The following is a 26,194-nucleotide window of genomic DNA, read 5'->3' as shown; positions in this document are numbered from 1 at the left end:
TAGGTCACCATTGCTCCTGCACCCCAGTGACATTCATTATGTTTTATTTGTAAGATTTCTCGCATTACTATAGGAGGCACTATAAGTTGTCCTGTCGCAGTCACATACCATCCGTCAGGATTCTTCTGGGCCTTCATCAAATTTGCAAGTCTCTCATCTTCTGCTGAATACTTTGGGTCTTTAGGTAATTTAAAACAAGAGAGGCCTACCTTTGATGGAATTAGAGCCATTACTTTCCATACTTCACGTGCAACCTTCCGGGCCGTCAAATCTGCCAGTCTGTTACCTTCTGCAATCTCTGACACCCCTCCTTGATGAGCTTTACAATGCATTATGGCCACCTGTTGGGGTTTCTGTACAGCTGTTATTAATTTCAATATTTCTTCCTGGTATTTTATATTAGTCCCTTGTGAGGATAGCATTCCCCTTTCTTTCCATAATGCCCCATGTACATGAACTACCCCGAATGCATATTTTGAATCTGTCCAAATATTCACGTTCTTACCCTCGCTTAGTTCCAGGGCTCGTGTCAGGGCAACTATTTCTGCTCGTTGGGCTGAAGTCCCCGGAGGTAGGGAATTTGCCTCAATCACTACCTTTGATGTAGTTACCGCGTATCCTGCATAACGAGTCCCATTTTCCACAAAGATGCTTCCATCCGTGAAAAGTTCCCAATCCGGTCTCCCCAGAGGCTGATCCTTTAAGTCTGTTCTGCTGGCATAGGTATGTTCGATGATCTACACGCAATCATGACTGAGGTCTCCTTCCTCTGTAGTTGTTCCTAGAAACACTGCTGGGTTCAATAAGTTAGTAGTTCTTAAGATTACATCATCTTGCTCAGTTAGTATAGCTTGATATTTCATCATTCAGCTGGGCGATAGCCAATGGCCCCCCCTTTTGCTCCAATACCGTAGTCAACATATGTGGCACGAACACCTCAATTTGTTTCCCTAATGTGAGCTTCCTGGCTTCCTGTATTAAAAGGACTGTGGCTGCCACGGCCCTTAAACACGAGGGCCATCCAGCACTTACCGCATCCAATTGTTTAGAAAAATACCCCACAGGTCTTTTCCAGCTCCCAAGTCGCTGGGTCAGTACTCCTAATGCCAATCGTTGTCTCTCATGCACAAACAGCTGGAAGTCCTTTGATAAGTCCGGCAAGCCCAAGGCAGGCGCCTTTATCAGGGCTTCTTTTAATTTCTTAAAGGCCTCTTGTTGTGGCTTTCCCCAGGTAAATGTACAGGCCTTTTGGGTTTCATAGAGGGGCTTTGCTATGAGTCCATAGTCCATTACCCACAGTCTACACCACCCGGCCATACCTAGGAAAGCCCGTAGTTCATGCAAATTTCGCGGCTCGGGGATTTCACAAATAGCTTGTATTCGGTTAACTCCCAATTTTCTTTGTCCTTGAGAAATTTCACATCCCAAATAAATTACTGTTGTGCACGCGATTTGTGCCTTTTGTTTAGAAACCTTGTACCCATTTAGTCCCAATTGATTCAAAATATCAATAGTTACCTGAATACATTCTGACTCTCCTTCGGTAGCTACTAATGTATCGTCCACATATTGTAACAGCAGGTATCGATCCTTTGGTACCTGAACCTGTCCTTGGTTAATCTAATCTTCTATTTCTTTAGCTAGTTGACTGCCGAAGAGGGTCGGGCTATTCTTGAATCCTTGAGGCAACCTTGTCCAGGTTAGTTGCATCTTTCGTCCGTTCCGTGGATTTTCCCATTCAAAAGCAAAAAGTTTTCTACTATCCTTGTCAATGGGTATGCAGAAGAAGGCATCTTTTAAATCAATTACCGTAAACCACTTATATTTCTCTTTTACAGATGTTAACAATGTATAAGGATTAGCCACCACTGGGTGAATATCTTTTGTTATTTCGTTTATTGCCCTAAGGTCCTGCACTAGCCTGTATTCCCCATTAGGTTTCTTTACTGGGAAAATTGGGGTATTATATTCAGATTTGCATTCCTCCAGAATGTGGTAGCTAAGAAATTTATCTATAATCTTTACTATTCCTAGCCTAGCTTCTAGCTTCAATGGGTACTGTTTAATCCGTACCGGTCGGGCCCCTTCCTTAAGTTCAATTTTTACTGGCTGGGCTACTTTTGATTTTCCGGGCACGTCCGTTTCCCAAATCGTAGGCATTACTGCATTTTCTACCTCTTTTGGTATATGAGGAACAGCCTTCTCTTTAATCATTAATATTTGTCCCACTTTTGATTCCGGGATTCTCATAATCAATTCTCCATCTTCAAACATTATGGTAGCGTTTAGTTTAGTTAGCAAATCCCGTCCCAAAAGAGGAATAGGGCATTCTGGTACATATAAAAATTCATGCGTAATTTCTTTACCTCCAAACCGTAAATCAAGGGGTTGTAAGAACGGCCGTATTTCCTCCTTCCCGGTGGCACCTACAATAGTAGTTTTCCTTTCCCCTATCTTACCACTTAATCTATTGAGTACTGAATATGTGGCCCCTGTATCAATTAAAAATTTTACTTCCTTATTTCCTATTTGAATTTTTACCAAGGGCTCTTTAGTTTCTGCTACCAGATCTCCTAGTCAGCTACTATGCTCCCCCAGAACCATCGCCTTAGCTGCTTCTTGGTTTCGGAACAAATTTCCCCCACCAACGATCAGCTGTCCACGGAGAGGGCACTCGTACCGAATACCCAAAGTTGAAAGCACCTTTGCTTACCACTCCAGTGGTACGTCGTGAGCAGCGGAGGTCGGTCGTGGTCGACTGCTCCCCGAGAATCCCTCGGTGCCGGCTGGAGCGAAACCGAGACACGATCCGCCTCAGCAGTGCCCACGCAGTCCCACCTGGGTCGCCAAAATGTTAGCGTAGCAACCACATAACCACCAAGTGATTATATGAAGGTGCTTTATTCAGCGCTGGAAGCCGGGGCAGGTGCCCAAATCTGGCTTCAAGTCCCGTTACTTCCCAGCCATTATTTATACATTCAACATTACATAAGGTATACATATTCATTACAGGTTGCAACATCAGCCTCGCATTCCATTCTAATTAGCTCCCCTCCCCTTTGCACATGCGTGGCGCACTCTGGTGGTCGTCCAGGTGGTCGTCCAGATGAAGTAAGGAGTCTTCCTCTCCGCTAAACTTTTTCACCTTTCTCACTCGACGCATGCTCCCTCCGCTCCTTGGTTCTGCTTCAACTCATTTCAGCGCTTCCAGGCCCTTATCCAAGGTCAGGTTGTACCTGTTCCCTCCCAGGGTTCCCCTTCAACGATTCATTTAAATGTTCAGTGTACTCCCTAAGTTTCCAGTGTACATAGATTAATTGATAATGTAAGTACATTTGGCAATGCTTAATTATACTGTATGACCCATCACCTAAGAGACATTAATAAAACATCCATTCGATTCTCCCCAACACTAACAAGGCCATCATCCATCCACCTACAAAAACAAAATAAGAGGCAAGTGTAAGTTACCGCATAGTATTCTACTGGGGAAGCGAAGAAAAAAGGATAACTAGATAAATCAAAAATAATTCTGCAAGTAAAACTAAAATACAATCTTTTCTTCAAAATACCACCCAGGAAAACAAACGCGGAAGTATTATCATTACCTCAGTTCATTTTTAATGCTACTGCTGTTATATCTATAATCAGTAGTAAAATGTCTTCCTTACCTTGATAATTATGAAACTAAAAATGATTACCTTACAAAAGGTAAGATTTTCTATGACATGGAGGAAGGGATAGACTGATTTAGAGATATGATTATTATTAATTACATTATATATGACTCATCTCATACTTGTCCCATTTCACTTAGGGCTTGACAGCTACTAAATAAGACTACTAGATAAGACCTCAGGACAGCAAACGTACACAGGCAATACAGAACAAGTAACTTTCCCCTAGTAACATCCAATTTAAGAGTAAAAATCTATAGAACACGGGTATTCAGAAAGCACCAACATTAAACTAACAGAACTGCTTGTACATTTTTGTTTCTGAGCAGTTAAAAGTATTTCAGTATATCAGACTGATCTTGCAATGGACTTAGGTGGAAGTAGTGAAGGTTGCTGCTAAAGGTGAGCTGCTGTCTTAGTTCTCTCTGTCCTTCACAGTACCAGCACCAGTACATCTGGAACAGTGCAGCTTTCTTCTGTTTGTTTTTAATAAAAAGCTCCCTTGTTTTAAAAAAAGCTCCTGATCTAGCTCCTCATACAGCCGAAGAGCCACCAGTCTCAGCATACAGGAGACTTCAGGAATAGCCTGGAGCATCTCCCTCTTTCAGCACTGCTCCACACCTAGCTCAGCTTAAAAGCGACCATGAAACCTTAGCCTATTTCCCTTACAGGAAAGGGTAGCATCAGCCATGTATTAGACTAACAGAACACCATCAGCCAGTTTCTTCATCTTTGTTTCTTAATCATTGGTTGGTACTTCATTACTAGGAAGGCACGTGGTTACAGATTACTGAAGTAACTGGATAAAATAACACATACTCAAGAGAATCCATCAGTTTCTTGGGATCAACAGGAGGTGGATAAACAATTTCCTCAATGTGTTTTCGACTGCAATATGCATACGCAGTCGAAACACGTATGAATACTTCTAGATTCGTCATTCGGTGTGCCAATGAGAGGAGCTGTTTCGTGGAAAGCACATTTAACTGAACAGCATCTCTGTTGATTAAACAGAAACTTGATTAGTAGAAAGCAAAACGAAAACAGCAAGCAAAAAGAAATAACCAGTCAATCCCCTAATTCTTTCCTAAATGCTTCAGTGGTGGCTGTTTATACAGTAATTCTAACATTCTGGACCCCTTCCTCCACCCCCCAAAAACACTATGGAAGTTAGTATCCTAACCTTGTACTCAGAACAACATGACACATTCCATCTAGAAATTTCTCTCTGTCTTCAAGATAATTTTCCTAAGTTTCCCCTTGTTCTTACTGGCATCCTCGTGCTCTGTTACTAAACAGGCAAAGTCAGCGTACCTTCGATCTGCTCAAGCTAAATTCTAATCCAGTAAGTTTTTCCTAAAATGTGATGGAACAACTGCAACAGGACACCTAGCTGCCAAATGATATAAATGCCAGTCAATTTTAACAGCAGCTTTGAGCTTCCTAGGTCAAGACCTCAGAATGAAGGTTTAGGGGGGCTAGTAAGTTGGAAGTGATTATCATCTTCATGTAAGATAGCACAAGACTCAATAGTGCAACAGGATTACAGGAAGGAAGAAAAAGTGAAAGGAGGAAAAAATAAATAAATCAAGATCCACACTTTCATCCCTCCAACCTGACTGCTTCTCATTAAAACAGAGTCCTTAAGTACACTGTAGGAGGCAAGGTATATCTCTACATTTTGCACTGTATCAGAACACAGCTTATGGCCCAACTGCTACGATGATTTTTATGTATTTCAGATCTTCTCTCCAGCCTCTAAAAACTTATTACAAGCACTAGCCTTGTTTACAATGTACAAATCAATTAAGTTGTAAGAATACTGCTAAAAAAAACTTCATCAAAATCTTTGCATTGGTGTTACCGTTTAAGGCTTCTTTATCGCACATTATTACTAAAACATTAGGTGGGCAATGGACAAGGAACCCCCGTCCCAAGGCAATTAAGTCTAGAAAGTGTTACCTCGGAAAAAGTTACTTTATCTAAAATAACGGTTTTTAAGTCTTCAGTGCTTCTTTCAAAGAGGTCAAAGGAAAGAGGTTCATAATCATAGCTGTAAGCATTGTTTTAAGATATAGAAACACACAGCCAATACAAATCAGGAAGGGTTCCAAAATAAGCCAAAGTATTTTGCTTTCTTGGCTTTATTCCTACCACTGACCCTGAGCTAAATACTTTGAACTTTACATCAACTAATCCCAGTAATAAATACGTGAAGGCTGCTGGAAGGTATACTCAGATTTGCCAGGTTCCTCCAAAAAAAAAAAAAAAAAAAAAAAAAAAAGCGCCATTCTAGCACATCTCCTATGTGCTCCGGCCTCAAATCCTTCCTAAGAAGCTAATTTTCTGTTTTGCTAAGCAATGCACTAGGCCCTCCAGGGAAGTGCAAACTGCCAGAAGCTTGCTGTATCAAGACCTTTCCACCAGTTTTTCCAATCCCACTGAAGTCCCTCTAGACTTTTCACAGGTTGGCAGTTCCCTAGCGTTGAAGGTCCATGAAATAGCGATAAATAGGGGCTACCTTATGTCATTTCAGTATACAGTTCAGCACTCTCACAGAAGTAGTGCCAACATTTTAACAACTCAAAATATTTCTCAACTCAGATTTTCTTTACCTAAGAGTTGCTTTACATTCATAAAAATTGGAGTTATTTTTCACAGTCATTTCTCCAAATTGTTTATTTATTCCAGTGTTTCAACACTGAATCAGGTCATTTTTTCTAGAAAGCAAATATCTTTTCTTGCTTTTGGGAATCCCTTTTTATTATTATTATTTCCTTAATAAACTCTGTACAAGATGGAAGTTATTCAATTTTGAGTTTTAAGCTTTCTCCCTCCGCACCTAATTCTCCCTACACCCTCCAATGCAAACTTGCATTCTTCTTACTGGAGGACTTTCTGAAGGCTGGGCAACATTTAATTCGCTGTTGGTTCATCAAGTAAAGAAAGCAAGCACTAGAGCTTCCGCCCCATCCCAGTTTTGGGGAAAAGTTATCCTCTGAAAAGATACACTTGCTTTCTAACAAGGGGAGCTAAAGGAATAGTTTGTGTTCTCTTACACAAAAGAAGCTCCGATATGAGTAGTGAGCACAGTACGTACTGCTTCAGATTATTTATACCCTCTTCAGCCATCCCAGAAATCAGAGCAACACGTGATGTTAGGAAGACTTGGAAAAGCAGTATGTTCTCAAGTCTCTCTCAACAGCTTCCCTTCAAAAAGGCCTTTGAAATTCAGGTACCAGAATTCAGTAAAAACACCAAGGGGCCTATAACACAGTACAAAAGTCATGTTTTGCTTCTAAGCACCAAAAATGGATGTCTTTTTGCCTAAAGCTTGAAAAAGATGTGATTTCTTTCATGTCAAATCGTGTATTCTAACTGCTGGCAAAGCAGGTTTAAATAACGTATCTTCTGTCTGTCTATGAAAAGCAAATGAACACCCAATAGCGAGTTTTAGGTAGGGAGAAAAGGTTAACACCCAAGGGGGAATCATTAAATTCACCAGACACACAAAAAACAAATGAGATTAGTAGTCAGACAGCCTGAATATTTGCAAGATTTTGCAGACACCTGATTCACCCCTTCCCTCTGAATACCATCAGCTTACCAAACTAGAGAATACAGTATTTTAAACTCCCCTTAGCATTTCATTGAATCTGACTGTAGCAGCACAATGAAATATGATATTAATACAGTCTATAAGTTTTGGTTGGATTGGGCTACTACGGTCCAGTTCAGGCTATGTAAATTCACTTGGAATTACTATTATTTTTTCTTTGAAGTCAGGCTGCTCCTCTCTCAACCTGTCAAAGAGCTGTCAAAAAAAAAAACAGGACTAAAACTTCAAACTAATGGCCAGTGAAGATAAAAGACACGTTTTATAAGTGAAGATAAAACACATTTTCTGCCCATATATAACTATATTGCCTTATTTCTCAAAATCAGTAATGTTAAGATAGTGTTTTAGGAGTCCTACAACACGTTACTGACTTACTATGAACATATTCAGTGATGAAGTTGTTCGTATACATTTTAACCCAAGTGGTGAAAACAGAAGTATTGCATGCGTTGCACAGAAAGCAGTGAGATTTCGATGTATACTTCTAAAAAGGAGGAAGAAAACAAAGGAAAAGGCTACAAGCGGGACACAAGCAGCAAGAGAGGAACTGGGTGGACGGACAGCCAGCGGGGCAGAGGGACAGAAGAACCACCCAGGGGCAGGGAGCAGGACAGGTGTGATCGACAGGGTTGGACAGAGAGCCCAACAGAGACACAACTGCGACAGCCAGGATGACCAAGAGTAATGATAGCAATTTTACTCTTACTGACATCAAAGAGTGTTGGTTTGGGATGAAATCAGAGTTTTAGTTTTTGGATCAGAGATGACTCTGTTGAACAGTCTCTGCCTTTCCAGTATGCGAAAGGAAAAGCCACGAGGATAAGCACAGAAGTATGAAGCTATTATTACCAACAGAGATGCTGGAAGTAGGCTTCTCAGTATCACTTTTGGTACTCGTGGAATAATTGCCTGAAGTAACTAGGCAAATTAAACTAATATTCACATTTTAAAGAAAATGTACAGCATTGAAGAAGCTTTCAGGGTGGAGGGTAGCTGTGCTACCTAAGCGTTACCTAGGCCTCTAACTTTACATGCTATCGCACTAGGGGAACTTGGTGTGCTAACTCTAAGGAACAGTACAGAGCGTAGAGCGGAGTGGAGACATCACGGATAGGCCCTGTGACGAGATGGGGACCCGATGCTCTTGTGCACACTGAGACCGATAAGCTGCACGTTTGCTACCCTGAGCCAATGACCTGTCATGGTTTTGACAAAACACTGTACTCTAGTGAACTTTTTCTCATTATATCATCATTATAATATCAAAACACACCTCCACCCCAAAAGCTCCATGCCTCCAAGGTGCGACCACCCCTCACTGAGCGTGCAATCTGAATTTCTCCTTTAAACAAAAGCAAGAACACTTTCTACCAATCATAACCAAGATATGCCTGACTAGAGTCACTCAAGCTCCACCTAAAAGGACAGAAAATAGTCATAGAATATCCTGAGTTGGAAGGGACCCACAAGGATCGTCAAGTCCAACTCCTGGAACCACACAGGTCAACCCAAAAATTCAGACCATGTCACTAAGTGCACGGTCCAAACGCTTCTTGAACTCCAACAGGCTTGGTGCAGTGACTACCGCCCTGGGGAGACTGTTCCAGTGCACGACAACCCTCTCAGTGAAGAACCTCTTCCTGATGTCTAGCCTGAACTTCTCCTGCCGCAGCTTGACACCATTCCTGCGGGTCCTATCACTGGTCACTAAAGAGAACAGATCAGCGGACAACGTAAATTGGCTTAAGTGAAAGGGGATGTTAGGGAAGATACCATCACGAAGGATACCTTTCTGACTTCCGGGATCAGTCGACGGGCTGAGCCTCTTTTCCCCCTGCGTTGGGATGTCATGGGGTAAGATTTGAACGCTTGGTTGTACCAGGTGTCTCCATGGAAACTCAGAAATCTCTAGAGCCTTTGTGCCTTTTAACGCATTAATAGCCAGGACGAGTGCCTGTGTATTTCATGTGTGCTCGCTTGCTTTTGCGGACAGTGAATTTATCTCCGGCAATCCAAAGAACCTGTGTCCCTGTTGCTGTAAGAAATTGCCCTTCATTGCACTGTTCCTAGCCATGATAGTTCTCATTGAATGTGACTAGATCGAGGACGTGCTACGTTACTGGTGAATCCGTGACCGTCAGAGTTCAATAACCTGAATCCGACCAGACCCGTAACAGTTAGTCAGCTACGCCCCTTAACACAACAGTATTTCATAGGGAAAAACATAAAGCCTAAGATTTCTCATCCCTGAGGCCTTGGGAGGCAGGCAGAGAAGGAATCCGAGACTCTTAGTGTCTCCTGAGAATCGCAGCTTTCAGTTACTCCACGTCTTCTGGTCTCACAGGATGAGGCAGAGGTATCATTAATTCCTTCTCCATCTCGCTGGAAAGAGCTTTTCTCCTTTCTGTGACAAAGGAAAAAAAATGCTATGATCGTGGGAGTCATTATACAAAGCCACACTCGGTGAATTCACTATTACAGTTAAGATCGTTTTTAATCAAAAACACCTTGGCAGCAATGTTACCACTGCAAACATAGCGCTGCAAAAAAATTCAACTCAAGATAAAGAAAAGGGCGAGCTAAAAGGACAAATAACGTGACCAAAGGCATCTGCAACTGTTAGCGTTCATAAAGACACATAATCCACAAAGTCATTATATGAAGGTGCTTTATTAGGCGCCGGAAGCTAGGGGCATGCCTGCCCAAATCTAACTTTGTCTGATTTGTTCACTCAGTTCTCTTTTATCTCCTAAAATATTACATATGCATTAAGTTTCACAACACATCTATGCATATTCATCTCCTAGCTCCGCCTAGCCCCCCTTCGTATGCTAATTATCATATCAGTCCTTCTGCGCTTGCGTAGTACTCTCTGGTGGTCGTTGGGATGAAGTAAGATGTCTTCATCAGAGTTGAACTTTTTAACCTTTTCTTCTTACGCATGCTCTCTGAGCCCTCGGTCTCAGTCCAAACCGCAAGGTTGGTTTGATCCAGATCCCGGGGTCCGAGAGGCCCCAGTTATCTAGGTGTCTTGCAAATCGGGCATTCTTTTAGTCCTCCTCCTTACTCCTCATCATGAATCGGTGCATTCTCTCATGCTATCCTTCCACATAAATTTTGTATCTTCCAAGCGCAGCCCCGGAACAGCACATCGCAAATGTAACACATATTAAGCAATATTGTATATTTCATCTTCCATTACCAACACAACAACCATCTGGTAGATGGTTGTCCACAGCCCTCGGATTTCATGGTCGCCTTTCCTGACAAACGAATCCTGGAAGAACAGAAAAGATACACAACGTGTCCACTAAAACTTTTGGGGAGACTACTGAAAAGAAAAACAAAAAATACAGAAACAGCAAGCGGCCAGTACGTCAGTTTTGTTAACAGAGTTACATTAACAGACTTGAAACTTCCACGTTCTTTGTAGCCCCAAGGTGGTGCTGGGTACATCCACTGATATTAACGGGGTGGCACAATGTAAGAGATAGTTAATAGACCAGGTACACCTGAGGTGCACAGATTGCATATCCCAGGCAACAAAAAAGGCACAGCTTGGCACCCAGTTTGGATCAGTTTGCATATGAGTCTGCTGATACAGGAGTATATGCAACAAGCAGAGAAGTCTTTTACTCCACAGACTCAGTTTCATTACGTATATACAGACATATACATATGTATGTATATATATATTTATATAACAAACAAACAGTTTAAACTTTATAACCACTTGAGTAACAACCGTTAGCTACACCTACGCTTAAAGCCAGGACTACACTTACGTGATTAAGTAAACATGGAGCCTTATCTGTGAAACGCTGGGAATGCCCCATAACCGCTGGGCATCTTATGCACAGCGTACATAATTTTTGCACAAACGTGCATCTTAATACACAAGGAGGAGGGGCGAGGCGACAAAGCTTTTAGAGACGCGTCAAGACCAGAACAACCACTGGGCAATCGCTCAAATGTGCAAAGCTCAGCTAAAACCTGCGCAATTCCACTGAAGGAAGGAGGCTACCTACTTGTCTGCTTAAAACAACCTCCACAAAGAACATATTACAAAATCAAAAATGAAACCATCGTCCAGCAAAACAAACATCTGGAATACAAAGGGCTAAAACTGACAGCTGAGGTTTGATTCTTTAGCAATGTCAAATGTGTTCAGATCCTACCTGACTTCTCGTGGATGGTGGTGTTGCAGCACAGAAATGAGGGGATCGGGAAGATCACAACAGGCCAAATGTGGTGCTGAGCTCCTAAAGGAGCTGGTGGGATAGCACTGATGAGAGTGAGACAGGCTGTCAGCCTTCTGCACGAGCTGAAGAAAAGGAGCCCAAGTGTCGGAAGAAGCTGTTTCTTCTCATACTTCATTTAATACATAGCGTCTTTAAATCCGGGGCGTCTCCTTAGGGAACAGATAAAGAGGTAGAGTCAGCGGCTCCAAGGACCTAGTTCTTTTTATAGTTAGCTGCTATCCATAAAACCAAACCAGTTAAAATGGAGAGTTACGTTAAAAATTCTGGATAATAACAAAAGTATGGGATTAAAAAAAAAACAAACACACGTTTGCATGGAAAGGAGGTCAAATTATCTCTTTCATTTCCCAATTCCCCTGCAAACTCTATGCTCAGCTCCTCTTAACTCACTCACCTATCCAAACACCGGGCAGATGCATCAGTTCTCATTGTTCTTGGTAAAAAGACAACATTTTCACGCTTGCTCTCAAATATCATCTCTTTCCAGCACACTTTCCTGCAAGCTATGCTAATTCCTCCAGACTTTTTAATATATGCTAGAAACTTCACTGTTTTATCCTAATGACCATCTCGATGGGAGTCGCCGAGCTGCTATCTTTCATTCTGCTGTCTTCACAAATACAAAGAAAACAGTACTTCAGCAATGCTCTCTGACAAACTAGGCGATACGTGCATCGACCTCATACATAAGGAAGGAAAGAATTCGTAGACAACATCCAGAAAGTATTACTTTGTTAGATATCAGAGTGGTGGGGCAGAATGACAATGCTACACAAGACTGTACCCATGCTCCTGGGATTGTACACAGTTTGCTGGAATACAAAAAAAAAAAAAAAAGTAAGGTCACTGTGTGGAACAAGTTCACTCACTCCATTATTATTGTGAATGATAAGAATATTTTAGTAAGCGTTCTTTTAAACCCGTAGAACTTTTCGGATTTATCTCAACTCGGCTTCATGAAAACTGAAACTTGCAGTGCAAAGATCATTTATAAAAGCTTTTAGCAGCTGACCTTTTAAGGCATGGATTTGGTCACCTTCCTGGTGGGTAATATTCGTCTCTCTCCCCCTTTGCCCCACACCACCAAAAAAAAAGCTTAAAGATCACAAACTGGGACTTCTTGGAGGTGCGACTCCATTTTTCACCTTACCTAATACACGCTGTTTCTTCGCTATGCTAAGCTTTCACCATGACTGCATAACAGAGTCTCACTGATACTGTTTCTGTCTGTGAGTTTCATACGACTTCCCCCAATTGAATGAAACGAGCATTTTCCGTTGTGATGGACGTCAAAACCAGCGATGTCTCTCGTCAGCTGTGGAGTCCTGCTGGCAGTATCACCAGCTCTCACACAACCCCATCTACCTTTTGGGGTCCGCCCCATCCGTCCTCAGCAGTGGGAAGTTCTTCCAGAAGCAAACAGACTGTTATTCGTTCCTCGGTGGAGCTGAGGCTCTGCAAGGCTTTGCTTTTTTTCTTCCCTCACTCCCCCTTCATTTCCAAGCTTAAACTTAACACATAAGCTCGTGGGGCTGCGGCGGGAACCCCCAAATCAAATCCCAGCCCCAGCATCCCACAGTCCCCTACTCTCAGGCCCATCAAGCTACAAATGCACACAATGCTACAGACTGCAGTGGGCAGGTCCTTCAGGGCAGGGATGTCGTCATCTTTTCAGGTGATGTTCAGCTCCCTGAAAGGGCTGAAATACCGCGCCCATACTCACTTCCCCTACTTGATTCACACAGGTGTAGTCAGGGGAGCAGGGCCACGCCAGCACTCCCTGCTCACAAAGCCGACTGCCTACCTCCAGGTTTGCATCATTTCCCTGGATTACTGCTGCTTCTGACACATTCCTGCTACGAAAGCATAGCTCACTGGCATTACGCAACCAAACGCGTGGATTGTGCTGTCTGCAGTATTTTGTCCCACACGCTCCTGCCCCAGGACAGTTATTTAATCAGCTGGTGAGCCCGTGCCTCGAGCAAGCATCTTGCTGGGTAACCAGCTCCTAGCCTTGAGGGGACACGTGAGAACTTCCAACTTTGTTTCCTGGTAATGGTTGAAGTAAAAGCAGTAGGGAAAACCCCTGGAAGAAAAGTCTTCCTTAAGCTGAAGACCTGCAATATCGCAAAACTGCTATGAAATATTACGAAGGCAGAAGGATGGCTCAGTCAGCCCACTCTGACCAAATGTCAGTGACCTCCCAAAGGTCTTTCTGTTTGCAGGAGCCCGTTTTTCAGATACTTTTGTGCTGCTACCCTAGTGCATGCTGTGTGTTTCTCAGGCCACCTAAAATTCCTGAAATGCAACAGTTCTGGTTTTCCCACCTATTTATTATTAGTACCATTCTTTCAAGACAGTCAAAAGAAGGAATTTATGGTTTTATTTGGTAGAGAGCGAAATCACTTTCGCTATTATGCTGTCACCAAAGTCAGCTGAAACTATAACAGAATGATAAATGAGAGATAAAATAATTTTTCTTTCTCGGATAGCGTTTGCTTCAAATACTCATGCCAGAACCAGTTTAAGGAATCCACGGGTTCCAAGGGAGGGAGGCTTGCCAAAACACATTCTGTCTTTCTGATAATTTCTCAGTGGAGCATTTCTCCCTTCGGTGTTACTGGGGTAAGGACAACGACTTGGATTTCAGAGAAGCAAGGTTTGCAAGGATAGGTAGTACCTTGAGATAGATGAGATTTCAGGGATACAACCTCGATACCTACCAAAACCTGAATTCCACAATGCTGCTTCTGCAATCTGAGGGTCAAACTCTTTTGCCACAGACGGGCAGGGATATCGGACCAGCGCAGAGGATCGCTTCAGAGGTCAGCAGAAGTGGTAACGAGAGAGCTGCATCCCTCTGTGATAGATACCTGTGCCCAAACAAGCTTTCCTTCCGCTCATAGGGAAAAGACCTGGCGTCCTACAAAAAGTCTCACGTCTACCACTTTGGGGGGTTCTCAGTCAGCTTGTCTGTGCTTCAGCTTCCCTTTGAAGGAAGTGGAAAAGTACATAAAAACCTCCTTCTGGTATCTCGGCACTGACCTGCAAGCCAGCACCAGCAGCAGGGCTCTGTCACGCTTCGGCCCGGAGAAGAGGAGGCTCTGGGGAGACCTCATTACTACTTTTAAACACGTATAATGGACTCACAAAACAGGCAAGGACTTTTTACCAGGGCCTGTAGTGACAGGGCAAGGCAACAGCTATAAACTGAAAGAGGACAGATTTAGATCGGACAAAAGGAAGAAATTCTTCACGATGAGGGTAGTAAGACACTGGAACGGGCTGCCCAGAGAAGTTGTGGAGGCCCCATTACTGGAGGTGCTCAAAGCTGGGCTGGATTGGGCTTTGAGCAACCTAACCTAGTGAAAGACGCTGCTGATCGTGGCAAGGGGGATGGACTAGATGATCTTTAAGTGTCCCTTCCAACCCAAACCAGTCTGCGATTCCGTGAAAGGAATTGCCTCCCAAGTCTTTTTTGACCAACCACAACTAGCATTCTGGAAAGCCCTGCAAGCACTTGTTCATTATTTCTAGGATAATTCTTAAAGCTGAAGCGGGACAAAGTTTTGTCCACAAAGGCCTTTGGGAAGACTACTGAAAGGAAAACCAAGCCAAACCAAAAAACTAGGAACAGCAAGCGGCTAGTACGTCGGTTTTGTTAACAGAATAACACTAACGTACTAGAAATTTCCACGTTATTTGCCCTCTACCTTGAAAAAGTCACCCAATTCTGTCAGTGTTCACCATCAGCATTTTTTTTGAATTTTCACGTGGACATCCGAGAAAAACATTTCAAGTCCCTGTCACTGAGGGAGAAGAGGAGAGAAAAAAAAGAGGTGGGGGAGAAGCGCAGCCATTCCTTTCCTTGGTAATGTGAGCAAAAAGCTCAGGCGCTCGGCAACAATGTGCTTTGAAAGATAAAACACAGAAAAAACTACACGTTATTTAATCTCAGCTGTAGAGTCACGTGTATGTGTACCTGCTCATTTATTCATCTGCCAGTATATTTTGCTACAGAACGTAGAAACTGCAAGGTTACTACTGCCTTTTGTAACCGATGGGATCTTCGGTAGTGTTGGTAATGGAAGATGAAATATACAATATCGCTTAGAGAAATACAAGATCGCTTAGAGAACCGGTTGTCAGAACGCAGGGAGAGGAAAACCTCCGAGGCGCAGTCCAACGATCAAGCGCGGCGAGGACCCGCGCCCGGCCGCCGCAGCCCCCACCCCTCCCGGCCCGACGCTCCGGGGAGGCACCCCCGAAGGCTCTGGCTCGCCTCACCGCCGGCGAGTGATCTTGAGGTCTCTTCCAACCTAGAAATCTGTGATACTGTGATACTGTGTGACCGCGCTCGCAGCCAGCGGCAACCTGCGCCTCCCGGCGCGCACGGCCCGGCCCGGCTCCCGCTCCAGAGAAGGGCGCCGCCGTTTGGGCGCGGGCAGGGGTCCTGCGGCGCCGCCCGGCTCCCCCTCCCCAGGCGAGAGCGGCAGAGTCGCAGGCAGGGCTTCCCGGAGCAGCGCTGATGTGCGAGCCACAAAAACCAACCAACCAAACAAGCAAACAAAAAAAAAACGCCACTCACAGCTTTATGCGTTTACACAACTTAGTGCAGAGGTTGCCCCTGTGTTGCCCCTTTTTTTTTTTTTTTTTTTTAATTAAGAAGGTCCGGGTGTGCTTGGTCCTCTCTCATTGCATATTGCAAGAAGAACACAAACACCTCCTCTGGAGGCTGCCATTGCTCAAAGAAAGAGCACCCCATTAATAGCACTGTTATTCCGCTGGAAATCAGTCTCGGTTATGCACAAGAACAACCGAGCTCCCGTTGTAAGGAATGGTCCAGCAATTCGTGCCACTAAGGGATTTGAAGGGTTAACATTGAGGCCTGGGTTTAGGTGAGAAGAGAACAAAGGGATTTCTTCAGAGAAAAACCGCTGACTCTGCACGGACGTGCAGTAACTTCTGACATCCGGCCAAAAGACCACTAGATAAGGAGGAAGAATATGAGCCTCCCCGTCCGAGCGGCCCCCGAGAGACTAACAGAGACTGATAAGCAGGCGCACCTGGGAGGACTTCGGATTCGGGAAACCAATTATAATAACCCTGCCTCTTCTAGCAGTAGTAATGAATATGTATTAGCCTAGGAGCATAAAAAACACTCGCCTTACGTAACGGGTGTGCGTCCTGGTGGAGCAGAGACTCCTGGTGCACCCAGCGCTGTTTGCTTGCCTCTATTCGTTTAATAAATTGTAAACTTTGACTGTAATCCTCTTTGGGACTCAGTCATTTATAACAATTGGGGGCTCGTCCGGGATGGTCTTGGTTCCTGAATTCTGACTTGATCTAGGAGGGGCGCCCCCACCATTTGGTGGCTCCTGTTCGAGTCGGGTCGGGACTAACACCATCTTGAACCTGAATAAGGGCAAGCAAAGATTTAGATTTGCCGGCTGCAGCACTATATTTTGCCCGTAATTCTGCGCACGAAGATCTGAATGAAGATGACGGAGTCATAAGTATTATATAAGTCATAAGTATTTAAGGCGTATACCATTCGGTTGGGTGGGATTCGGTTGCCTGTGTGTGTGAGAGTGTGACTGAGACGGAACGTAGTTCCTGTGATAAATTAGCGGGTGTTTGTTCATTGTCTTTAAAAGGAATTCAGAGGATCTGCTGAGAAGATAAGGTTTTGCAATTTACGACCTTGTTAAGGGGGAAGACTAAGCAAGTAGATAGTGGGGAGGGGGTGTTGGATAAACATCCTTGGTAAAACAAAAGACTCTGTGAAATACTGTTTCCCGCTTCACTACCCTCCCCCTTGAACACGAGCACAACGCATGATCATTGAAAGAAAAACGACCCCCAACAACGAACTGCGCAGCTTCAGAAGGTCCAACAAGTCCTGACAAGCCGAAACTTGGATGCTATAAAACGGCGACACTGAAAAGGGAAAGTTGCGTGCTGTGGTGGAGCGGAGACTCCCCAGCCGCCCAGCGCTGTTTTGCTTGTGCCTGCTTACTTAATTAATAAAATATTTCTGATAGACCAAGAAATTTGTATGGTCTCACTTATAACAAATTTGGTGCCGTGACTCGGATGAAGGCGGATTGACTGGGAATCCCTCTAGGGGAGGCGCCCCGCCGATTTCGGCGGCCCCGGGAACGGGAAATCCCGCTCGAGCCCTTCACCGACGAACCCAAAATTAGGCACAAGCAAATAAAACCGGTAACCCCAAGCAATCTTTGTGCACGAAGACCGAACGAAGACCCACGGGGTGGGTAAGTATAGGCCGGTGATCCGTTCGGTTGGGGTTGGTGATCCCGGAGTGTGTCTGTGTGAGACGTCCAATTGCGGACGAAGTGAGTGCGGACCCCTCAGTAGTGCGGTTCCCACATCCCGCGAGGGACTGGGCCACGACCAGGGGGAAGCGGCTCTGTGTGTGTGTGAAGGCACTCCGGAAGATGGGACAGAAGAAGAGTAAGCCTTCTGGTCCCATGGGTGGGGTAATGCCTAGTGTTAGGTTGCCCCCTATTCCCCCAGATAGTCCACTGGGGTTAATGATTAAGAATTGGAGTGATTCCCCTTTTAGGCGGGGAAAGGATAAAGTAAAAATGATTCATTATTGTGTTGAAGTTTGGGGAGGTAGGCAAATTATTGGCCCATATTCGGGTCGTTTGAAGACTGGGTTTGCCAAGCCTTAAACATTTATGTAAGTGCAAAGGAACCTTTTTGTTTAGAGGAGAGCGAATATGCAAGCCTTTGGATTGGCTCAGAGAATCGAGTTAATCTGTACCCTCTGTACCCTTTAAAAGAAAAAGGAGGGGCAAAATTACAAATTGTGGAGCAAGAGATAAAGTACCTGGGTCACCAGTTAAGTAAGGGGACTAAGAAGTTAGACCCAGGCAGAATCAGTGGAATATTGGCTTTAGCATCCCTGCGAACTAAAAAGCAGGTACGGCAACTGTTAGGGTTGACCGGATACTGTAGACAATGGATAGAAGATTATAGTGGAAAGGTTAAATTTTTATATAACAAGCTGAATAAGGATGGATTACTCAAATGGACAAAAGAAGATGAGGAACGACTGAACAAGTTAAAGGAGGAACTAGTACGCCCCCCCCCAGTGTTAAGCTTACCAGATTTAAGGAGGCTGTTTTGTTTTTTTTTTTTGTGAACAGTGCAGAATGCACAGCATACGGAGTGCTGGCCCAAGAATGGGCAGGGAGTAAAAAAAAAAAAAAAAAAAAACAAACCTGTGGCCTATTTGTCTAAATTATTGGATCTGGTTAGCCGGGGTTGGCCAAACTGTTTGCAGGTAGTGGTAGCTGCTGCCTTGTTAGTGGAAGAAGCACAGAAGATCACTTTTGGGGGGGAAATCAAAGTAATATCTCTACACAATATATGCGGGGTACTGCAACAGAAGGCAGAGAAATGGATCACTGACGCCAGATTATTAAAATATGAAGGAATTTTGATTTCCTCTCCAAAATTAACCTTAGGAACAACCTCCCTACAGAACCCTGCTCAATTTCTTTATGGGGAACCAAATGAGTCCTTAGGACATGATTGCCTCCGAAATATAGAAGAGCAAACGAAATTGAGACCTGATCTAGAGGAAGTGGAATTACCCATTGGTGAACAGATATATGTGGATGGTTCCTCGAGAGTAGTCGAGGGAAAGCAAAAATCAGGATACGCGTTAGTAAACGAGAAAACATTTGAGATAGTGGAATCTGGACCTTTGAGCCCTAGCCGGTCTGCCCAAGCTTGCGAGCTATATGCCATATTGCAGGCCCTAAAATTGTTGAAAAATAAAAGCGGTACAATATATATAGATTCAAAATATGCTTATGGGGTAGTACATACATTTGGTAAAATATGGAAAGAAAGGGGGCTCATCAATTCACAAGGAAAGGGTTTAATACATCAGGAATTGATTACCCAGGTTTTACAAGCTATCAGAGAGCCCAAAGAAATTGCTGTAGTACATATAAAAGGGCATCAAAAAGGCCTCACCCCTCAGGTTAGGGGTAATAATCTAGCAGATCAGGAGGCAAAAAGGGCAGCATTAATGAGTATAAGAATTGTAAGAACGAGGGAAGATTGCCCAGACTGTGGGAAATACTTAATACTTATACTTAATATATAATAATTAATATAATAATTAATAATATAATAATATATAATAATGCTTAATATAATACTTAATACTGTGGGAAAGGCTTAAAGGAATTTCCATGTTATGATTGCTGGAGTGAATGGGGAGTTGATGGGATTGAATGCAATTGTTCAGAGGAAGAAAGCCCGCCTTATAAAAACTGCTACAAGTGCGGGCCGACTAACTCCCTGTGGTCGAATGGACCCATTCCCCTCCCCTTACTCTGTTTCACTAATACAGAAGAAGACAAGATGACACAAATGGGGGTTCAAAAAAAAAAAAAAAAAAAACCGATAAAGGGAAATGGGTACTGCCTGATGGACGGGAAGTGTTACCAAAATCAGTAGCTATGAGGGTGCTACGGAGATTTCATGAACAGACGCACTGGGGTACTCAGGCGTTGGTGGATCAATTTGCCACATATTATATGTGTATAGGGATTTATAATATAGCAAAGAGGATCGTAAATGATTGCATAACTTGTCGGAGGGTAAATGCTCAACACATGAGAAAAAGGGTCCCGGGAGGAGGACGAGAATTGGCACATCGACCTTTTGCAAAGATTCAATTAGATTTTACTGAACTTCCAAAAACGGGGCGATATAGATACTTATTAGTTATTGTAGACCACCTCACAAACTTTGTTGAAGCATTCCCTACGGCAAGGGCCACAGCTCAAACCGTGGTAAAGATATTATTAGAAAGCATCATACCCAGATACGGGGTAATAGAAGCAATTGACTCTGATCGAGGCCCACACTTTGTGTCAAAGGTATCCCGAGACACGATGAAGGCTCTGGGAATTAAATGGGAATATCACACTCCCTGGCATCCTCAGAGTTCGGGAAAGGTAGAACGAATGAATGGTGAAATTAAAAGCAACTAACAAAGCTTATGATAGAGACTAAAACCTCCTGGGTGAAATGTTTACCGCTTGCACTATTGAATATCTGGACATAGCCCCGAGCCGATGTCGGAATCTCACCTTTTGAAAGGCTGTATGGTATGCCTTATGATTTAGAGATGCCATCTGATCACCCCCAGGTACAGGATATCCAATTAAAACCTTATTTAATACAGCTTATGAACCAACGGAGGGAGTTGCAAGCGAAAGGCTTGGTGGCTAGATATAGCAATCCATAGGATACAACCTGGAGATAGGGTTCTAATTAAGACATGGAAAGAAACGTCTTTAACACCACGGTGGGGAGGCCCCTATGTTGTTTTACTTATCACAGAGACGGCTATCCGGACGGCTGAGAAGGGGTGAACGCATGCCAGTCGCGTGAAAGGACCGATCCAGAAAAGCAAATGGGAAGCGGTCGCAGGCCCTGATGACTTAAAGCTCACGTTGAAACGAACTCGATAAGTATGGTCTAACTGTCTATGTATCGTAAAAAAAAAAAAAGGAGGAAAGGGGACCCTGTTTGATCAGAAAAAGGTCGCGGTTACCTGAGAAACTCCCCTGAAGAACACTGCTGCTGCCAAGAAGAACTTGCACCTTGTAGTTCGCTGCAACCGAACTGACAAGCGAGGCAGAGAGTAAAACGGTGGGGAATTACGTGGCCAGGTAAAGAACTCTGGAAAATGGGCCCTAGCCATTTTTTTTGCGATACATAGTAATGGGTACGATTGTTTACACTGTTCCTGGGTCTGCGCACCCTCACAAACCTTTTAAATGGAGCCTGATTAGATGGGAAGATCACCATGTTGTTCAGCAGATAACTACTGCTGGGGGACTGATAGGGAAGGCATCATCTATATAAAGAAGGAAGAGACTAAGAGTCCCCAACGGGTGGGACCAAATCAGAAACTGTCGGGGAGTGTTTTGAGGATTCAGCCTACACAAGCTTTTAGAATGCTAACTCCTAATAGCCCTAAACCACTGGAGGTTGCTAATAAATCAGTAAACCCGGAGTATGGGATTAGAAATGAAGGGGTGACCGGGAATAACATATGGAGAATCATGAATGCTAGTTATCAGTTGTTGAATCAACCAAATCCAGACGTGCCTAGACCTTGCTGGTTATGTCTTGATATAAGGCCCTCATATTACGACGCCATTGGGGATCTGGGAGAAACCACCCGTTCAAACGAAACCGATCCCCCACAATGCAATTGGGGAAGGGATGTAGGAATAACGTTAACGGAAGTAACTGGGAATGGCAGGTGCGTAGGCACGGTCCCTGGTGAGAAGTTCCATCTATGCAATATTACAGAAAATGTTACACAATTAGACAAAGAAAAATGGTTAATACCAGCAGATAACACCAGATGGGTATGTTCGTCTCTGGGGGTAACTCCATGCTTATCTTTAAAATTGTTCAACTCGTCTCATGATTTTTGTGTACAGGTAGTAATTATACCTAGGATTCTTTACCATTCTGAGGAGTATATGTACATCCAACATGCTATGGCAAAAAAAACACTTAAGGAAGAGAGAGCCTATTACGGCTGTCACTTTAGCCACTCTGATGATTCTGGGGGCTGCAGGAGCCGGAACTGAAATTACCTCTCTGGTAAAAACAAAGCCAAGAATTTACCTCTCTACGCATTGCTGTAGATGAGGATTTGGCCCGTATCGAGCAATCCATACCAGCTTTAGAGAAATCTGTACGACAAAATCGTAGGGGATTAGATCTGATTTTTCTACAACAAGGAGGATTGTGTGCAGCCCTACGAGAGGAGTGTTGCGTATATGCAGATCATACTGGAGTAGTAAGGGATACAATGACTAAATTGAGAGAAGGGCTAGAAAAACGAAAAATAGAAAATGAAGCCCACCAGAATTGGTATGAATCCTGGTTTAATTACTCACTTTGGCTCACTACACTGCTATCAACTATAGCAGGACCTTTGTTGCTGCTCATGTTAACACTAACTTTTGTACCATGTATATTCAATCGAATAATCGCGATTGTAAAAAAAACGATTAGAGGCAGCTCACCTTATGCTTGTGCGTGCAAAATATGAATCTCTTGAACAGGAGGAGGATGACGCAGAAACTTTAATATTGAGCAAACAAGTGCTTCAAAAATTCATCAATGAACAAAATATGTTAGAAAAAGAAAAAGGAGGGATTGTGATAAATTAGCGGGTGTTTGTTCATTGTCTTTAAAAGGAATTCAGAGGATCTGCTGAGAAGATAAGGTTTTGCAATTTACGACCTTGTTAAGGGGGAAGACTAAGCAAGTAGATAGTGGGGAGGGGGTGTTGGATAAACATCCTTGGTAAAACAAAAGACTCTGTGAAATACTGTTTCCCGCTTCACTACCCTCCCCCTTGAACACGAGCACAACGCATGATCATTGAAAGAAAAACAACGACCCCCAACAACGAACTGCGCAGCTTCAGAAGGTCCAACAAGTCCTGACAAGCCGAAACTTGGATGCTATAAAACGGCGACACTGAAAAGGGAAAGTTGCGTGCTGTGGTGGAGCGGAGACTCCCCAGCCGCCCAGCGCTGTTTTGCTTGTGCCTGCTTACTTAATTAATAAAATATTTCTGATAGACCAAGAAATTTGTATGGTCTCACTTATAACAGTTCCGAAACGATTGTGGAGGTCTTCTAACCGCGGTTCCAATCTCCCGCGAGGGACTTGGCCGGTGAAGGACCAAAGCGATTCCTATAGGATTCGTGGGTGGGTGATAGGTCCTAAACCCCCTGCAAGACACTCTCACTAAGGCAACCAAGGGCTGTAGGAATTGCCACAGTAAAATTCCTAGATGGGTCAGACAAAATCGAAGACCCGGGACCAGAGAAAAGGGAGCAGATTACCAGACATACCACCAGAAAGTCCATTAGGGATAATGATTAGAAATTGGAACGATAGGGGCCCCAGAAAAGGAAAAAGTAAATTAAAAATGGTCCAGTAGTGTATGATAGAATGGCCAAAGGAGCCTTTAAGACCACACGTCTTTTGGCCCGTTTTCGGATCCTTCGAAGACTGGATTGACCAGGCCTTAAATATACATGTTAATTCAAAGGAACCTTTTAGCCAGGAGGAAAGTGATTATGCAGGATTACGGATCAGGACTTCACGTCCTTTTCCAGCCTCAATATTTACACTAAAAGCAGACGAGAAGTTTGAAGGAGAAAAAAAAAAAAAAAAAGGAAAAAGAAAAAGATGATGAATGGGAGTCATTGGATAACCTACCACCTCTATATCCTAACAATCCACCCCTGGTGGTGCATCTTATAATCCTATTTTGTTCTTAAATGTTTTGACTATGTCAACGAGGAAGGTGGGAGCATTATCTAAGTAACAGTTTAGAAGTTTCGGTATATTCGCGGTGGTGTTTGGTCAGTTTCCCAAGTATTGGGGGAGAGGGGCTGACTGATTATCAAAGTGGTAGAACGGAGAGTCACTTCTTTGGTGGTTCGGGCCTGAGCCCTGGGAATTTGGTAAGAAGGGGGAGAGCGAATTTATTTAGGCCTCAATACCTTTTTAAAGCCCCATCTTGACGGATACACAGGAGTGATTCCTTGTTTTGTGTAGGCTTACTAACAAAGTGCATGAGAAAAATTAGCATTCGGCTCGAAATTCGGTCTTGTTGAAATGTAAATTTTGTGAAAAAGGTGGTATTGTTTGTCTAGAAGACAGAAGACTGAGTGCTTCTGGTGTTTTTCCGAAGTCCTGTGGATTTATGATTGGAACGGGGCTCATTAATAATCTGAAACAGTGGAGTTTGTATGTGGAAATGTGGGAATAGAAATGTTGTTTTTGCAGTGTTACATTGTATAGAAGGAAGGAATGTGGTATTGAGATATGCTTACAGGGATAAGAAAGCTCAGCAGGTGACCTCCTAAAATGCAGACAACCAGACTCCTTAGAGCAATCAGGTGAAAATCACTATGTTAAGTCAAGCCAGATAAGGGGAGAACACATTACCATCTCAAAAACAGGCCGGCAACTGAAGGCCAGGCATTGTCTGTGAAGCATCAGATAGATTGTGAACCTGGATTACCCACTCCAGTGGGGAAACAGGGGTGGGTCCTGTCATCAAAAAGTATATAAACTGTGTTTTTGGAACTAGTAGGTGCGCTCTCCTGCTTGTGGGGCGCCCGCCATTGCAATCGCGAATAAATTACTACTTCACTGAGATCCTCGCCTGAGCCTAAGTTATTGGCTACAGAGTGTTTCTCACAGTTTGGGGGCTCGTCCAGGATCCAGTCACCTACTGGGGAGCCCCACCGCCGCAGCAGCAGGAAGGCATGCCCCGCTGATTTCAGCGGTCCTGTGCATCGACGGTGGCGGTTCTGCGGAGAGCTGACAGAGGGCCCGAGACTGATTAAAGAGGCAGGATCCGTGAAGTAGTGGGGAAAGGAAGAAGGTAGGCACTCCGGGTTTTAAGAATTGATCCGGTAAGTCTGTGCACAGACCAAGGTAAGAAATATTAAGTATTGCCTTGGGGGTTGGGTGAGACTCTGTGTGATGTGTGATGTGTGATTGAGACGTACTTTTGTACGAAGCGAGTGTGGAGTCCTGATCCGCGGTTCCGTAGCTCCGCGAGGGGCGCGGCTGGAGACGGACGAAGCGTGAGATAAGGGAGAGAAAGGAAGAGTCTTGGGAAATTTGGTGTATGGTAAGCCCTTGCACAGGGAAGTGCTTGGCAATACACCAGGGAAATTTGGTGTGCGGTAAGCCTCGCACGGGGAAGTGCTCGGAAGTACACCAGGGAATCTGGTAAACTCATAGGTGTGCGGTAGCCCTTGCACGGGGAAGTGCTTGGCAGTACACCCCCATTCTCCAGAATAGGAAAAATGGGAAATATGAGTTCCAGGGGACAGGGAGATATCCTGGGGGAGTGCCTACCGAAAGTTCTTCCTGAAGAATTATAAGAAATTGGAAAAATAATCTCAAAATCGGAGGAGATGGTAAAAAAAAAAAAAAAAAAAAAAAAAAGAAAAGGTTAAATATTGTGTATTAGTCTGGACAAAAGAACCAATTAAGGAAACAGCAGTATTTTGGCCAAAATACGGGCCTGATGAAAATTCAGGCTTGAAATTTATGTGTAAACAATAAGATTCCTTTTTTTGGAGGAGGAGGAGCCAAGTTATGCTCCCTATAATCCTAATATTGCATCGGTGGCAGCAGCAGTTGCTCCAGGAAAGGAGACAGGGACTGCAATTAACACTGTCCCTAGAGAAGAGCGTACTCTAGGCTCTGGCAAGAATTAGAACAAGGTAGAAGAGGTACTGAGAATTTTGCCTTCCCTGATACTAACAGCACTAACACTAACTGTGTATCCTCTTAAGTGAACTTCCCCCCTCCTTACCAGCAGAGAGGTTAGGAGTTTCCTAGGACCTAACTTATACCCTTGGGGAGGGGGAATTATGTATATAAATATGTTGTTTACAGGGAAAGAAATGGGAATGATCAGGAGGAGAGCTGCTATACAAAAATGGGAAAGAACTCATCCTCCAGGACCAGGGGTAATACCGGCAGGGCAGAAATAACCACTTGCCGATCCTGGC

At 43.8% G+C, this 26,194-nt stretch overlaps 1 long non-coding RNA gene across 1 annotated transcript; it reads right to left on the bottom strand.

Annotated features, from left to right (window-relative positions):
• Positions 1–11,468: 11,468 nt before the first annotated feature.
• On the bottom strand, positions 11,469–13,936 carry LOC310889696. The gene is made up of 2 exons (XR_014576715.1): positions 11,953–13,936; positions 11,469–11,707 (listed from the first exon to the last, which is right to left on the bottom strand). It is a non-coding gene; the product is annotated as an uncharacterized lncRNA (long non-coding RNA).
• Positions 13,937–26,194: the final 12,258 nt, after the last annotated feature.

The sequence above is a fragment of the Anser anser genome (assembly GCF_964211835.1).
Source record: "Anser anser genome assembly, chromosome: Z".
Lineage (NCBI taxonomy): Eukaryota > Metazoa > Chordata > Aves > Anseriformes > Anatidae > Anser > Anser anser.
This window is presented reverse-complemented; position numbering and strand designations above follow the sequence as displayed.